At 40.6% G+C, this 14206-nt stretch overlaps 1 protein-coding gene across 2 annotated transcripts in view; it reads right to left on the bottom strand.

Moving 5' to 3' along the window:
* The window catches only part of LOC118965528 (SPRY domain-containing SOCS box protein 4), a 110052-nt gene that overhangs the window by 65724 nt on the left and 30122 nt on the right, over positions 1-14206 (bottom strand). The window contains exon 2 of one of the 2 annotated variants that reach the window (XM_036985697.2): positions 330-410. The exons of the other annotated variant lie outside the window; for it this stretch is intronic. The gene's annotated coding sequence lies outside the window, so the exon portion shown is untranslated. The remainder of the gene's footprint in view (positions 1-329; positions 411-14206) is intronic. 2 annotated transcript variants of the gene reach the window in all.

The raw sequence follows: 14206 nt of genomic DNA, 5'->3' as shown, positions 1-14206 counted from the left end.
TCCTGCCCCTTATCAGGTCAATGGAGCAGTGGTCCTTTGTATCTCAGTTGGTAGAGCATGGCGCTTGTAACGCCAGGGTAGTGGATTCAATTCCCGGGACCAGCCTTACGTAAAAATGTACGCACGCACAACTAAGTCGCTTTGGACATAAAACACAAAAGCGTATTATATTTAGCAATGTACATGTACCGTCTGCTATACACTTAAGAAATCACCCAGTTACAAATCGCCCAAACCATGGGTAAGACACATTCACATACTAACAATACAGTTCACTTAAGGATCAAATGGGTCAAGCAAGAATCAAACAAGAGCAATGCATTTATTACCTGTTGGTTCTTAGGAAAGCAACATCGTCAGTCTGTTGGTGTGCTTCTGGTTCAAAGATCAGTACAACATATGGTGTGAGTCTGAAACAGATAAGAGGTAGAGTTATCAAGCAAACAGTAGAGAGAACATTGTCTCATTTATGCTGCTGCTCAGATTTTTCACGAGTGGCACGTGTAGCTTATTTTGTCGGCCAATCACAAGTCATCAAAGTGGCACTAGTCTTTGGGTGCCGTGACATGCAAGTTGGAATTCAAATGAAGCAGTTAAAAGTGAAATGACAATGATTGTCTACAACAACCATGAGCCAACAGGTAGGCTGCTGCTTAATATTTAGAATGGAGTGATTGTTGTAATTGTGTAGGATGGGGACGGGTAGCGTAGCTGTGTTTCTCAACTCCACGATATGTACAGTCGGAGTTAGGTTGCACAAATGTGGGCGGAGTGTACCTTCAACTAGAGTCGCTGTTAGTCGATACCACCGACGGTTTCCGCGTATTTGATTAACATTTTATTAAATAATTTCCACAAGGAAAGAAAGGCAGGCAGCTACAGAGGACATAGGTAAGTGTTTAAGAATTATTATTATTAATTTTTTTAAGTATTGTCTGACAGCGGCTCGATGTAGTCGGAGATACAGTCCACACACTCATCTCCACGCAACTCCATCGATGTACATTGTGGAGTTGAGAAAAACGTGGCTAGGGAAAGCGCAGCCTATGTAGCCACAAATAGCCAACCCAGCTAGCTAGCTTAACGAGCTTCTCTTCTCTGTCTGATGCAATCAAAACAGGTACCATGTCATCACACTGGATGATGAATAACCTACAGTTGTTACAGTAACTACTGCGTGTCAGTTTGGCTGCCGTGGTCTTTCCATCTCGCCACTCAGACACACATAACACACCGCCCCTCCTCCCCCCACCTGCTGATCTCTGTGTGTGCATCAACAGCTTAAGTTAATAACAATATATATATATATTTTTATTTAATTTTATTATTCTGTCACTTCCCTCTCTTGGATCAGATCTGGACACGACCGGGTCTATACGGGGCCAGTTATGGTTGTCCTCGGGTCTGTTCGGACTGGGTTTCCAGATTTTAAATTATGTATTTATTTATTTATTTAAGCCCCGGGTCCATTTTGGAACGGGTTCCAACTTGTTGGACCTGAGAAGACCTCAGAGAACACAACACATGGAATGATGCAAATTGAGTGTGTGAAACAAGACAAATGTGAACCGATAGTATTCAGCAGCAGACATGGCTCCCAGTGGAAGTTGCCCTGAGGCACAGATCTAGGATCAGCTTACCCTCCCTGAATCCCTGAGACGTCCTTTTCCTGTTGAAAAGCGATATCCCAAGTATAAACACAATGAGGTGCACACACACACACTAAAGGGTAAAAAGAGAAAGTGTTTTTTTAGACAACTGCCAACTTCAAGGAGTAGGGCATTCAAGGAGTTGGCTTGATGGGAAGTTGTCATGTCATCGGCCTCCCCCTTGCTTGAGGAACAATAAAGGAGTAATAGAGAACAAACTAGGGAAAAAAACGAGACATCTTAGTTGTCGGACTGAGAGTGACATTTTTGCATATGCACCACGGTTTTGAAACTCAATTTCCTATAGACATTTTTTAAAAATGTTTTCAGGTTCAAAATATCACCCTCAATGTGAATGAAGTGGACAGGAAAGTGTGTGGTGTGTGTTTGGCAAATATGGAGTTGTAGGTTAATCTTATTCAGATTCATAAAACATACACACACCAACACGCCCGCGCACACAGTGTAATTTTTGTCAAAAGTGTATTTTTCATGAGAGAGTATCTTTACATAAACACAGAACTGTCGGTCAAAGAGGCTTTTCAGATGGGGGCTCTTTGCACATCACGCACACACTTAGAGATAGAGTACACACACACACACACACACACACACACACACATACAAACAGAGAGAGAAAACGCTGACACACTCAGCACTTTGCTGCACGGCCCAGGCCAGGGGAAAGCCCATGAGGCTGGCTGTCTGGTTTATGGTTTCTCCATTTCCTCAAGACCGGGGTGGGCTGTGGAGCTAAATAAGCCACTTTACCCTGGAATTAGTGGGAAGACAGGTCTCTCCCTCACACACAGAAACACACGCATGCGTAAACACACAAACATGCAGGCACACAATCTCTAAAAAAACAGATTTAAAAAAAATAATAATCTCAGCTCCGCTTTAGAAACCAAATCAATAACTTTTACAGTATCAGTAATAGAGCACTGCTTTTGAAACATTGCATGTATATTTATATTCCAGACTCTGACATTCCTCATTCTAATATGGAGTATATAGAGTACCACAGTATGAGTCATAGTGCCCTTAAATGGTTCCAATCATTTTTCACCACTCCCTTTACCTCAGAGGATTTTATAAACACTTCAAATAAGGGCTGTGTTTCATATAGGCTTATCCTGGTTTGACGATAAGACTGGGGGTGTGCTCGGTCCTCATTTTCCTGTAGTCCACAATCATCTCCTTTGTCTCGATCACGTTGAGGGACAGCTTGTTGCCCTGGCATCACACGGCCAGGTCTCTGACCTCCTCCTAATAGGCGGTCTCATCGTTGTCGGTGATCAGGCCTACCCCTGTTATGTCATCGGCAAACTTGGTGTTGGAGTCGTGTCTGGCCATGCAGTCGTGGGTGAACAGGGAGTACAGGAGGGGACTGAGCACACACCCCCGAGGGGCCTCCATGTTGAAGATCAGCGTGGCGGATGTGTTGTTCCCTACCCTTATCACCTGGGGGTGCCCCGTCAGGAAGTCGAGGATCCAGTTGTTTAGTCTGAGGGTCCTTAGCTTAGTGATGAACTTTGAGGACACTATGGTGTTGAACACTGAGCTTTACTCAATGAATAGCATTCTCACATAGGTGTAACTTTTGTCCAGGTGGGAAAGGGCAGTGTTGAGTGCAATATAGATTGCATCATCTGTGGATCTGTTGGGGTGGTAAAACTAAAATAATGATTATATAAAAAATATAATTTTAAGAAGTCACATTTGCGAGAAAGATTTACAGTTATCAAAATGTCACGCCAGGGTAAACCTACACCAAACAGTTCTTATTTTAAGTGTTTCTAAAATCCCCTATTGGAAAAATTTTGAAAAATCGATTGGAACCATTTCCCTGTTTTATGACACCTCCACTGTGGGGCTCTATTGCTTTGCATTGTTAGGTATTACGGCACTGTTGGCGCAAGTGAAATAAGCATTTCACGACACCCGCGATAACGTCTTCAAAACATGTGTACGCAACCAAGAACATTTGGTTCCATACATCCATCTCAAAGCTACAGTATAAAAAAAGGTATCCAAATAAGAAAGCTACGATGAGATTCCACATTCCTATGACGGAGCTGATACCCATATGAAACTGAAAGCCAATAGACCCCGAAGCAACAGAACAGCTTCTACCCCCAAGCCATAGGACCACTAAATAGTTAAGCAAATAGCTACTCGGACGATCTGCATTGACCCTTTTTGTACCAACTCATCAGGAGTTCAGCCGTCACTTTATTCCTAGTTATATGTACAGCACATACACTACATGACCAAAAGTATGGACACCTGCTCGTCGAACATTTCCTTTCAAAATCATGGGCATTAAATTAAGTGGGTCCCCCCCCCCCCCCTTGCTGCGATAACAGCCTGCACTCTTCTGGGAAGGCTTTCCACTAGATGTTGAAACGTTGCTCCGGGGACTTGCTTCCATTCAGCCACAAGAGTGTTGGTAAGATCACGCAATTAGGCCTGGCTCGCAGTCGGCATTCCAATTCATCCCAAAGGTGTTCGATGGGGTTGAAGTCAGGGCTCTGTGCAGGCCTGTCAAGTTCTGAAATGTGATTTGATTTTCAACCTGATATTCATCATCTCTAGCACCATACCAGTGTCCACATGTGAAAACGGCATGTTTTTACATTTTGTAGTTAAAAAATGTTTACACATCAAGTCCAAACATTTTAAAAACAATGATATTCAAAAACAGATTTATGGTGGCGAGTAAGAAAATACCCTCCCTCTGGCTAGAAACTGGTTGCACGTTTAAAAAAATAAATAATAATTCAACCACAGATCATAGAAACAGTGTTTTCACATATATAGACACTGGTATGGTGCTGGAGATTGAGAAGTGGTGGAATTGCCCTTAAGGGCAAATCAATGAATATCCTGCGAGAAACAAAGGCTTATCTCATTCGTTATCCATTCCAACACATGAACCCAGAACCCTATGAGGAAGATGTCCTTCTAACGTTTCTATGACAACCACGGAGGAAGGCAAGGCACACACACACGTGCTGTCGACAGACAGGGATGGATGCACGCAAAAGACAACTTCCCTCATGAAGACAGAAAAGGGTATGAAAGGGGAAGTAGGCCAAATATATCGTTACATGTCCTCCTCCACTCCATCCCATCTCCCATCTTTCACTTAATCCACATGCCCAACCAGTCGACGGCAGAAACCCTCATTCTACCCCACTGCTAAATTTCCCTCACTAAACAGAAGGCTAGTCGCTAGGCTACGTACATCTGGGTCGAGGGTCAGGCTAAGGACTACCACTGAAGAGCAGAACAGATGTGGAACCATGGATAGAAATAGAGCGGATTGAAATAATGAAATGGATAAGTAGATCTACATTCTCCATTCTATTTTAGAAAATGAATGAATGTCTCTCCCTCTCTCGCTTTTAATATACCTTTCAAACCAATACATTTTTTGAACCAAGCATCTCGCCAAATTCTCTATCTGGAAGGATTCGCCGGCGACAAAGTCTATACTTTTTTTTCGGCCAAACGAACTAATCACGATTACGGTCAAGTTCTGCCTATGGCTTAGTACATAGCCGTAATGCTGAGGCGGCATTGGCACACACACACACACACCACACCCGTTACTACTATCCTCCTGCCAGTTCCAAACTTTGGGAGGCATGTCACTTCATCCTTCTTTCACATAGCCTACCACACACTGTTTTCATAACCTCAACTAGATGGATCCATGAAGAATTACTGTGGGAATAAATGTCACTGAATGCCGAAAATATTGGAATTAAGTAGGATTATGCAATTGAAGGCATCAAACTGTAGCTAACGGAAACTCCCAAAGCAATCCAATTGTTATAGAACATCAAGCAATGGCGTGTTCAACTATTTCAGCATCACGTCGCGCTGCTTCGAGACAAGCGTGGGGACGCGTCTTGATAAATCAATCAATGTCCGATTTTTCATTCAACCAAAAGATAAGTACGCTTGTAGATTTTGCACTGTTGGGATACTGGTTAGGCTACAATTATGGTGTGGAAATGTTAGCTGAGATGAGAGGTGAGTGCTGCTGATAACCATCTTGTCTAGTTGGCTCATTCATTAGCACTGATCAGAACATTTTGCCAGCATGTACCTTAACAAGTGGATTATTTTGCTCTTCAGTCATGTAGTAGTCTAGGGCTACTCCTGACCAAAAGCCTGTGACTCGTCTGTTTCACTGAATCTCGGGCCTGTATATTTGGTTAATTCTCTGGCAGGGCAAATAAGCGGAGGTGGTATAGCTCATCTGTTTGTTGCTGAATAGATGAGCTATGCTACTACTACTACTGATCAGAAACATTTAGCGTGCAATAATGTAGCCTAAATCAAGTATAGACCAAATAGCTTGGGGACGGTTGTGAAATATGAGCACGAGACGCAAATGCTTTTGAAAATATAGATGGGTATTATTTTCTAAAAAATAATAATAAAAAAACGGATCATGATGAAAGTACTCAATATTTTTAAAAAAATTATAATTTTAAGACCCTTCGCCTGCTCCCTAACAAAGCGGAGTGAGTGTAATTAAGGTGAAAAGTGGGCTCCGTTTCAAAATATCACTTTATATGACAGCGGTTAACATGTTGCCGTGACGCAAGTTGTGGGAAAATTAATATTTGCATCTTATTCTGCTATATTTTTCATTATACCACAACATTGTTGAATACTTGTTTCTGATTGGCTAGAAGGGCATTCTAGAATGGATATTAAAAACAGATATCGGTACACCTTGCAATCATGAAGCATTATGCACCTACACATGCAGACCATACTTGCTACAAAGTTACAGAAAGCTAAACCAACCACCACACATACTGAAATTGGATACATTGTAAACGCAGGTCCAACGAGGACTGTGTTAGCTGTAGCTAGCTGGCAAGCAAGGCATAAGAAAGTTGCCAGCGAGCACGGCAAAGGAACATAAAGAACGACTGGATTGCGTCCATAAATATTGAACGAATGGAACGAACGACTAGATCGCATCTATAGCAACCAAAAGATGAGAAAGTAGACATTTTCTTATACAAACGAAAATAAAATATATATATATTTCTACCAGTAAATATGGGCTTAGTATTGTTTTCTTTGGCAACTGTGGTATAAGCTGGATAAACAGCTTAAAGAAATGCAACAGAATAAACTTTGCTGTTATTCTGGATGCAGAGATAGTGACGTTGTAGCTGTAGCTAGCTGGCTAGCTATCCGCAAGCAAAGGATAATAACACTGCCACCGAGCATGGCAACGGAATATAAACGAACCAAAAGATGAGAAATGTGTGTGTATGTGTGTTAGAAACATACATACAGTTGAAGTCAGAAGTTTACATACAGTCATTAAAACTTGTTTTCAACCACTCCACACATTTCTAGTTCTTAACAAACTATAGTTTAAGCAAGTCGGTGGGGACATCTATTTTGTGCATGACAAGTATTTTTTCCAACAATTGTTTACAGACAGATTATTTCACTGTATCACATTTCCAGTAGGTCAGAAGTTTACATACACTAAGTTGACTGTACCTTTAAACAGCTTGGAAAATTCCAGAAATTAAGTATTGGCTTTAGAAGCTTCTGGTAGACTAATTGACATAATTGGAGTCAATTGGAGGTGTACCTGTGGATGTATTTCAAGGCCTACCTTCATGACACCATGGGAAAATCAAAAGAAATCCACCAAGACCTCAGAAAAATAATTGTAGACCTCCACAAGTCTGGTTCATCCTTGGCAGCAATTTCCAAATGCTTGAAGGTACCACATTCATCTGTACAAACAACAGTACGCAAGAATAAATACCATGGGACCACGCAGCCGACATGCCGCTCAGAAAGGAGACGCATTCGGTCTCCTAGAGATGAACGTACCTTGGTGCGAAAAGTGCAAATCAATCCCGGAACAGCAGCAAAGGACCTTGTGAAGATGCTGGAGGAAACAGGTACAAAAGTATCTATCCACAGTAAAAACGAGTCCTATATCGAAATAACCTGAAAGGCCGCTCAGCAAGGAAGAAGCCACTGCTCCAAAACAGCCATCAAAAAGCCAGACTACGGTTTGCAACTGCACATGGGGACAAAGATCCTACTTTTTGGAGAAATGTCCTCTGGTCTGATGAAACAAAAATATAACTGTTTGTCCATAATGACCATTATGTTTGGAGGAAAAAGGGGGAGGCTTGCAAGCCAAAAGACCACCATCTCAACCGTGAAGGAAAGGGGTGGGAGCATCATGTTGTGGGGGTGCTTTGCTGCATGCACTTCACAAAAAAGAGATGGCTTCATGAGGCAGGAAAATGAGATGTTGCTTCAATATATCCACAAGACATCAGTCAGGAATTTAAAGCTTGGTCACAAATGGGTCTTCCAAAATGGACAAACATACATCCAGAGTTTTGGCAAAATGGCTTAAGGACAACAAAGTCAAGGTATTGGAGTGGCCATCACAAAGCCCTGACCTCAATCCTATAGAACATTTGTAGCAGAACTGAAAAAGTGTGTGTGAGCAAGGAGGCCTACAAGCCTGACTCAGTTATACCAGCTCTGTCAGGAAAAATGGGCCACAATTCACCCAACTTATTGTGGGAAGCTTGTGGGGGGCTACCCGAAACATTTGACCCAAGAGGTTAAACAATTTAAAGGCAATGCTGCCAAATACTAATTGAGTGTATGTAAACTTCTGACCCACTGGGAATGTGATCAAAGGGAAAAGCTGAACTAAATCATTCTCTACTATTATTCTGATATTTCACATTCTTAAAATAAAGTGGTGATCCTAACTGAGTAAAAACTGAGTTTAAATGTATACGTACACTTCCGACTTCAACTGTACATACATCCATACTCAAAGGTTTGGAGTAACTTACAAATTCTTGTTTTTGAACACATTTTTTGTCCATTAAAATATCAAATTGATCCGAAATACAACGTAGACATCGTTAATGTTGTAAATGATTAATGTAGCTTTTTTTTTTTAGGTGATATCTACCTAGGCGTAAAGAGGCCCATTATCAGCAATCACGCTTGTGTTCCAATGGCACGTTGTGTTAGCTAATCAAAATGTATCATTTTAAAAAGGCTAATTGAACATTAGAAAACCCTTTTGCAATTATGTTAGCACAGCTGAAAACTGTTGATCTGATTAAAGAAGCAAAAAAAAAATGCAGAGAAACTGAAGATCTCATACAACACTTTGTACTACTCCCTTCACAGAACAGCAAACTGGCTAACCAGAATAGAAAGAGGAGTGGGAGGCCCCGGTGCACAACTGAGCAAGAGGACAAGTACATTAGAGTACCTAGTTTGAGAAACAGACGCCTCACAAGTCCTCAACTGGCAGCTTCATTAAATAGTACCCGCAAAGTACCAGTCTCAACATCAGTAAAGAGGCAACTCCGGGATGCTGGCCTTCTAGGCAGAGTTGCAAAGACAAAGCCATATCTCAGACTGGCCAATAAAAAGTGGGCCTTTGTAGATAATCCATTAAAATGTTTTTTTTTAAAAACATTATAGCTGCTATAGTCATTTACAACATTAAAATGTCCACTCGGATCAATTTGATGCCATTTTAAAATAGACCTCCCAAAAAACATCAAGCTTTTCTTTCAAAAACGAGGACATTTCTAAGTGACCCCAAACTTCTGAACAGTAGCACACACACACGTTAAAAGTTGACACCTACTCATTCAAGCATTTCTTTATTTTTACTATTTTATACATTGAATAATAGTGAAGACATCAAAACTATGAAATACATTTGGAATCACGTAGTAACCAGAAAAGTATATTAAAAAAGTAGCTACAGTCGTGGCCAAAAGTTGAGAAAGACACAAATATTAACTTCCAAAGTTTGCTGCTTCAGTGTCTTTAGATACAGTATTTTTGTCAGATGTAATTATACTTCAGTATTCCATAGTAACAAGCATTTCATAAGTGTCAAAGGCTTTTTTGTTGACCCTTCTTTTTCAAGACCTCTGCAATCCGCCCTGGCATGCTTCTGGGCCACATCCTGACTGATGGCAGCCCATTCTTGCATAATCAATGCTTGGAGTTTGTCAGAATTTGTGGGTTTTTGTTTGTCCACCCACCTCTTGAGGATTGACCACAAGTTCTCAATGGGATTAAGGTCTGGGAAGTTTCCTGGCCATGGACCCAAAATATAGATGTTTTGTTCCCCAGCCACTTAGTTATCACTTTTGCCTTATGGCAAGGTGCTCCATCATGCTGGAAAAGGCATTGTTTGTCACCAAACTGTTCCTGGATGTTTGGGAAAAGTTGCTCTCGGGGGATTTGTTGGTACCATTCTTTATTCATGGCTGTGTTCTTAGGCAAAATTGTGAGTGAGCCCACTCCCTTGGCTGAGAAGCAACCCCACACACGAATGGTCTCCGAATGCTTTACAGGACTGATGGTAGCGCTCACCTTGTCTTCTAGAAAACACTTTTTTTGGTTACTACATGATTCCATGTGTGTCATTTCATAGTTTTGATGTCGTCACTATTATTCTACAATGTAGAATATAGTACAAATAAAGAAAAACCCTTGAATGAGTAGGTGCGTTCAAACTTTTGGCGCACACAAACATTTCAAGGTAACCTAAGTGCATCATCTGATTAATGAACAAAATTTGTGTTGTGTTATTTGGGTAGGGTGTGTAAATTGATGATGGATTTTTTTGGGGGGGGGAATAAGGCTGTAACGTAACAAAAAGTGGAAAAAGTCAAGGGGTCTGAATACGCGTGACCAATAAGGCCTAAACTATAGCTTATCATAATCGCGTCAATAAATCTGTTACTCTGAACACCTTAACAGCTAAATGGATGCAGATGACAAACTCGAAACGGGGGAATGTTTGGTTGTGCAGGAGGTAAAGGGGGAAGTCAGAAGTGTAGAATAAATTTGACTAATTGTGGAAAATACTGGATCAAGAAAAAAACAAAATTGGTCAAGCGCAAGCGTTGTTCATATTATGCATGCCAAACAGGTCCAGTTAGATTACAATAGCCATTTTTCTGACCATGGGGAACAACAAACAAAATAAATGATAAGCGTAATAGAGAGCATTGTAATGTTTTTTTGGGGGGGGAGCCTTTATTACAGCAAAGACTAAAAACAAGCATGCATTTGGGAATGCAATTGACGACATGGAATTGTTTATGCCAATTGTTCAAGGGTCGGTTTGTTATTTTATACCTAAAATGCTTGATTGCATTTCAAATCATGAATGACTCATTTGCTGTGTGATGACATGGAAAAAAAGGAATGATTGACACAGCCTATAGAAGTATTGAAATATAGGCGTAAGTAAGTTACAGTATAGAGACTAAACAGGATGCGCTCTTTGGCCTACAGCTCAATGGTAGTTATACAAGGCTGCTTTACTAAGCCTACTAATGATAACATTACTTATAATGATAACAAGGAGATCAAGAGAAATGTGGGCTTTTCTGAATATAAATTTGTCAGACAATTTGGAAGTGTAAACTATAAATAGAATATGCAATACCAGAGAGGCGGTTCTAACGAAAAGCCTTTATTACAGCATAGCAAAGATTAAAAACAGCCGACGTGGTTGCATGAGGTTTGGTGCTCACGGAATCAGTAGGCTATTAAACAAACACTCACAGGCAACAAGCAGGATCTGTCTAATTTGTGTAGATATATAAAAGCCAGGCGCAGTTAACAGTTAGGCTGTTGATGGCAGACATATTTAAGGAGGGGTTTCCGCTCTCCTCACTTTTCTTAACAACCCTTGCCTTCATTTTCTCGTCTCCTAACTCCACTTCTGCCTCCAACATGCTGGGTAACTGCTATAATGCACATAGCAACATGGTCTAGGAAAAAGGCACCATTTCAACAGCGCACTGACGTTTCAGAACCGTGGACAGCGACCGCTATCTAACACAGGAGAAAGCGCATTTCTTATGTAATATAAGCAATATACAACATGCTTATTTCAATAGCACATGTCAGAGTGATGGACTGTGCCACCCCCCACAGTCTCCACAATGGATTAGTCCACCCAAACAGGAACAAAATCAGACCGGTGTCTCGTACACCATTTTATTTATTTTTTGCTTCTGCTTGACTAAAGAAATCTCGGTCGACCAACAGCCTATCGACCAGTCGATTCAAATGGGGTCATTCCTAAAGAAAACTATTCATTTCATGTGCATGGCACAGTCAAGTAGCATAATTCATCTCAAAATATGCCTTTCTATTCTTTTGAAAATACATGAATACTTATTCGTTTTAGGCAGGTCCTAAGAAACACGAATGGATGTCTTTGTGATGTGTATATTTAATGGATTTATTCAAATAGACATCCACCCACTCCTAAACTTGCCTGCACGTGCACGGGAGACATAAAAGGCTTATCCTGCAAGAATGTGGTTATAAATTGGGTTCTAAAAAACATTGCCAGATTTCACGTGGGAATACTTGGAAACAGATGCTCAAATAAAATCACTTAGAGCTGATATCCGGGTATTTTTTTCCCCCACCTGTTGGGAACACTGCTGTAAAGTCTGAAAGGGTATAAAAATAAACTTGTTCGAGAATCTTCTACATGACAGAGATTCCAGAGCAATTAGCCTATATTATTTCCCCCCCCCCCCCAAATGTAAACTACACTATTTTGCCATGGGGGGTGTTTGGAGCCAAGATGGTGGATTTAGTTCACTCTATTCTGTCTATATGGCTCTGCACCACCAAGCCACCAGTGTTGTTTCTTCAAGCTTTCTGGCTCCGGCTCCCTGGAGATTTAGTGTCTTAAATCCCAGAGGGATTAGAGAGATTTGGGGATCTGGGGCAGTGGCCCAGTCTGAACAGCCTCACTGAGACTCAGTCAACTGAATGAAATAGGACCAGTTAGTTATAGCGGTGAGAGGGTAAAACATTAAAAGGCTAGCCTAACAACCTCCATGGTACTGCCCTACTTATATAGATTTACAGTTGAAAACATGTCACCTCTAGGAGAGGCACATTCCTACACTGAAAATAAATGTCCTCTTCTCCCCCTCTTTCCAATGTATTCTGGATGCTATCAACCAGCCATTATAAATCCCCTCTATTTACAGACCTACTCCATCTTAATTCTCACACTTATCCTTCACTAGGCCGTCAACAATACATCTAATCTCAATACATTTATTATACTGCCAATTACTTTGTGTTGGTATTCTTTTCTTACTGTTGTTGCATTGTCGAGATGGAACCTGCAAGTAAACATTTAGTGGGCGATGTACACCGTGCATATCCAGTACGACTAATAAAACGCAAGTAAAAATAGTTTAGTTTAAAGTGCTACTCACAACAAAAAGTGTCTGTACTTTAATATTTATAATTGGACAACTTTTACTTCACTACATTCCTAAAGAAAATACATTTACTTTTTTACTCCATACATTTTCCCTGAGAATGAAAAGTATGTTTATTTTGAATGCAAAGTATTAGCAAGAGAACATCCCTGGTCATCCCTACTGCTGCTGATTTGGCAGATTCACTAAAACACACATGCTTCATTTGTTAATGATGTCAGTGTTGGTGTGCCCCCCTTGCGATCTGTAAAAAAAAATAAACAAAGAAAAAGTGCCATCTGATTTACTTTATATAAGGAATTTGAAATCATTTACACGTTTACTTTTGGTACTTAAGTATAATTCAAACCAAATACGTTGACTTTTACTCACGTAGTATTTTACTGGGTGACTTTCACTTGTCATTTTCTATTAAAAAAAAGAATAATACAATTTTTTTAAAAGTACATTTACGCAAGTATAACAATTGGCTACTTGTTCCACCACTGATAAAACATGAAACTCTTCCAATGCTTTCCCTCTATAAATGCTGCCTACTGTAGGGCTGACCAAATTTAGTCGACAGGCTGTTGGTCGACCAAGATTGTTTTAGTCGAGCAGTGGCAAATATATTAAATGAAATGTTATGACAAATGTTACAGTGCCTTGCGAAAGTATTCGGCCCCCTTGAACTTTGCGACCTTTTGCCACATTTCAGGCTTCAAACATAAAGATATAAAACTGTATTTTTTTGTGAAGAATCAACAACAAGTGGGACACAATCATGAAGTGGAACGACATTTATTGGATATTTCAAACTTTTTTAACAAATCAAAAACTAAAAAATTGGGCGTGCCAAATTATTCAGCCCCTTTTACTTTCAGTGCAGCAAACTCTCTCCAGTTCAGTGAGGATCTCTGAATGATTCAATGTTGACCTAAATGACTAATGATGATAAATACAATCCACCTGTGTGTAATCAAGTCTCCGTATAAATGCACCTGCACTGTGATAGTCTCAGAGGTCCGTTAAAAGCGCAGAGATCATCACGAAGAACAAGGAACACACCAGGCAGGTCCGAGATACTGTTGTGAAGAAGTTTAAAGCCAGATTTGGATACAAAAAGATTTCCCAAGCTTTAAACATCCCAAGGAGCACTGTGCAAGCGATAATATTGAAATGGAAGGAGTATCAGACCACTGCAAATCTACCAAGACCTGGCCGTCCCTCTAAACTTTCAGC

Source organism: Oncorhynchus mykiss, chromosome 8 (genome assembly GCF_057628025.1).
Source record: "Oncorhynchus mykiss isolate SJ-2025 chromosome 8, ASM5762802v1, whole genome shotgun sequence".
Lineage (NCBI taxonomy): Eukaryota > Metazoa > Chordata > Actinopteri > Salmoniformes > Salmonidae > Oncorhynchus > Oncorhynchus mykiss.
Note: the sequence above shows the minus strand (reverse complement) of the source record. Positions and strands in the feature narration are given on the sequence as shown.